At 41.4% G+C, this 4,068-nt stretch overlaps 1 pseudogene; it reads left to right on the top strand.

Moving 5' to 3' along the window:
• Nucleotides 1–1,401: 1,401 nt before the first annotated feature.
• Nucleotides 1,402–4,068, top strand: part of LOC101570997 — a 15,939-nt pseudogene continuing 13,272 nt past the window's right edge.

Raw genomic sequence — 4,068 nt, 5'->3', positions numbered from 1 at the left:
CAGTTCTAGGGGCTGAGAAGTCCACTCTCAAGGGGTTGGCAGTGTCTAGTGACTTTCTGCCTCACCGATGGCATGATGCCTTCACATGGCAAAAAGAGAAGATAAGCTTCCTCAGCCTTATTTTCTAGCTAAGATTACAAATCCCATTTCTGGGGCTAAGACCTATGTTAGTAAATTTTCTGTCCCTGTGACAAAAGATCTAAGAATAACAACTTAAGGTAGATTTCATAATTTTATTTATTTACTTATTTCTTTTGCAGTACCAGGGATTGAACTCAGGACTCTGCACTTGCCAGGCAAGCGCTTAATCTACTGAGCTATCTCCTCAGGCCCCACTTTCATGATTTTAGAGATTTAAGTCCATGGTCAGCCAGTTCTATCACTCAGGGGATTTGAGGTGGGGCAGAAATATAATGGCAGGAAAATGTAGTGGAGGAAAGCTGCTAATGTTGCTAATGTTATGGTAGCTAGAAAGAAGAAGGGGGGAAAGGGGGAGGGAAGCAAGGAGAGAGACAGAAAGACAGAGAGACAGAAAGAGAGAGAGAGACAGACAGACAGACAGACAGAGAACAAGGAGCCAGGGACCAGATACAGTTTCCAAGCTCATGTCCATACAATTTGTTCCCTTCAAACATGCCCTATCTCCCAAAATTTCATTACCTCCCAACAATGTCATCAAGTTACATTCTTACTGATAAATCTGATGATAACAGACCCTAATCTTTGATTATATGAGCTTTGGGGGAGACATTTTAGCTCTAAACCATAACAAGCTCCCGTGAATTACCAGCCTCCTGAAGATTCTATCTCTTAATACTGTATTGGGAATTAGAATCCAGAATATGAATTTGGAGGGACGCAAACACTCAGACCACAGCTGTGAACTACTGGGCCTGTCTAAACTTTGGCTTCCTGCAGTGTAAAACGGGCATGATGGCAATAAGGGTGCCCACCTTGAAAGGCTGTTGGCTGTTGTAAAGAGGAAGTTATATAGCACATGCAAATCCTGGGCAGAGTATTGGGCATATAGAAAACTATCCAGTAAGTACACGCCACAAGCTGGGTGTCCTGCTGTCTGATTCAGTGTTCTTGTCTCACAAAATCAAATAAACTGCCAATGAGCAAGTTAGAAAATAAATTTGCGGGTCCGGGGACATGATAGCTCAGTGGAATAAATGCTTGCCTGGCAAGCGCAAGGGCCTGAGTTCAATCCCCGGTTCCACAAAATTAAATAAATAAATAAATAAATAAATAAATAAATAAATGAAATTTGAAAAACTTCTAAAACCCCACCCTTTTCTCAAATTACAGCACACCTTCAGGGAGTGCAATATCCTGACTCACTTGGTTTGAGGTCGTCATCAAGGCCACTGCCACGTCTAGTGGGACAGCCAGCAGACGATGCAGGGGCTGCGCAAGCTCTTTGGTTTCCACTACACAATGATCTGCATGGCCTTCGGGTCAATCAATCTAGAGATAATGACTCTTGCTGCAGAGCTGTGCACACCCAATCTCAAAAAGAGGGGTCCCCAGTTGATTTTTGTGGACTGCTTATATTTGCTCAGAAAGCTTTTTAAGTCAAACACTGGCAGAACGGGGGTTGCTAAGGTGAGATAGCATCGAGTCATCCTCTCTTGCCCAGGAATGTCTAAATCATCAAGTTCTGTTGAATAAAATTGGAATCATCATGCCCTTTAAGGTACCAAAGGGACATTTTTAAAGCAGGATTTTTAATCTGGGGAGGGGAGTGGGTGCGGTTGGTGTGGATACAGCATCTGCCTGAAGGAGATACACACACACACACACACACACACACACACATATACATTTGCCTTTTCAGAATAATTTTCTCACCACAGCACCGTGAGATAGAGAGATCTTTGGAGCTCCTTTCCTGTGCTATTTTTCCATCTCAGATGTGTGGACTTCATTACAACAGCCTCAAAATTAAAGTATAAGGAAGCGTAATGAATAGTTGAAAGGATAATTAAAATAGGCAACTGGCCTTGTTTCACTCCTAAACGGATTGATGTATGCCTTGTTGTGGTTTTTTGAAAACACAAAACTATTAATTTATGTGTGAAAAGAACAGTGAATTAATCCTAAAGATCCCAGCAGCCTTTAAAGACCCAAATCATATGTTGAGCTCATTTAAAACGTGCATAGGAAATTAAGGCAGAATAAAGCCCTTTGATTTGAAAAGTGCGTCTATATTTGCTGTCCCTAGGATATCTGCAGGGTCATTATTCAGAAAGGTTAAGGAGGACTTTATTTTTTTATATTCCCTATGTATTTCCCAGTTACAGCTCACCATGGTGCATTTCAACTTATAAAGAGAAGGAGATAAAAAGGGGGGAGGGGGGCTTTTTATTCACTTTCCACTTAATTTCCTTGCCTCCACGCCAGTCCCAGCTTAATGAATGTAATTGCTACCTTTGATGAAAATACTATTATCAAGATCACACATTACATTGGAAAACAGTTTTTCTTTAAACACAGCTACTGCAGTCTCTAATTATGCATGTAACAAGTGTCTCCTCAACAAAAGAGCATGTTGTCTACAATTGCTAGGAATTGGAGCAAGGCAAATTTGAACAAAGGACAGATTAGATTTGCTCCCCGCTCCACAAAGCCCATCCCTCTGATTAATTTCCTGCAAAAACTAAAACAATTCTCTTAAAAGGCGTTCACCCCCTTCTCCAGAATGATCCATATGCCATTTGGGTCTTTCTATAGGATGACAATGGCCCCTGATTTGAACCCGTGTTAGAAAATAAGAAAAGGCTTTTATGAACTTTCTCTTTCATATGCAAATGAGAAGCACAAGATCTCGAGGGATAATGAGCCCCCCCAAAAGTGACTTTTCAGTGGCTATGAAAGAGCTCACTGGTAGGGAAAGGTCTGCATTGAGCACATTCAACCCAATTATTTTATTAGTTTCAAGAAATGGGGCATCTATGCAAAATACTTCCGTGTGTGTTTGAGACCAAGTGACAATAGCTTTTCTGGGGTGGCCTTTCATAGAAGACCTATGCAGAAAATTTTTAAAATGGATTTGTAATTAAATCAAAAGTACTCTTGTAAAGGATTTATGAGACTTTAGATTTCAATTGCACTCTGCTACTGACGTAGGGGGCTGCACTGGGCAAGTCGTAAGGCAGCTCAGACAAGATCTTCCTGGGTCTGTTTTTCTACTTTTTGAATATGGGAGAGGGGCAAGAGAACCCGAACTAGGTGACTCCACTAATGTCTTCCCAGCATCACTCAAGCCCAGAAGAATAAAACCAAGTTAGTGTTCAGCACAATTTGAGCCATGAATGTAAGGTCTAAAGCCGGGCAGCCTGGGTTCAAATCCTAACTCGCAGCTAAACACTTGTAGGACCTGGACAAAATCATCGTCCTATTTCCTTATTTCAATTTGAAGATTAGAATAACACTAACAGAGCAATGAGAATTAGGTAAGACTTGTGAAATGTTGAAAGCAATACCTGACACAGGATGGGTATTTACTATTGTGAGCGTACTTAGGACTGGGGAGACCACTGGGATGTAGTGAGATGAGTTTTCCAATGTGCTGACCATTACCTTGAGTCCCGGGGAAATGGCACTGGAAAGTGTCATCTCAGATGGAGCCTGGTGCCTATCCAGAAAGCTTTGCCTGAATTCAATTTAACCACTTACCAGCCCAATTATTTATATGCGGGATGGCCATAAATGCATTGTTTGTTAATTTTTATAATATAACAGGAAATATAAAAACAACAACTTTGTCAGATTCATTTAAAATAAGAACTGACTGAAGGGTTGGCCAGATAGTTTATTGAAGCACCTGCTTAGGCAAATGCAGGGAATAGAGTTATATCCCCAGCATGCCATGCCGGCCCTGCCCCTGGGGCACCCTGGGACATCAATTGAGACTGGGCATGGTGGTATGTGCCTGTAATCCCAGCACTTGGGAGGCTGAAAACAGGAGGACCACTACTGAGTCCAATCTGTGTAGTGAGACCCTGTAGATCCTGTACTAAATACATTTTAAAAAACAAAAAGAAAGAAAAGAAAAAAAAAAAA

Source organism: Octodon degus, unplaced genomic scaffold (genome assembly GCF_000260255.1).
Source record: "Octodon degus isolate 3935 unplaced genomic scaffold, OctDeg1.0 scaffold00010, whole genome shotgun sequence".
NCBI classification, from domain to species: domain Eukaryota; kingdom Metazoa; phylum Chordata; class Mammalia; order Rodentia; family Octodontidae; genus Octodon; species Octodon degus.
The sequence above is the reverse complement of the archived record's forward strand: the minus strand, read 5'-3'. Positions and strand labels throughout refer to the sequence as shown.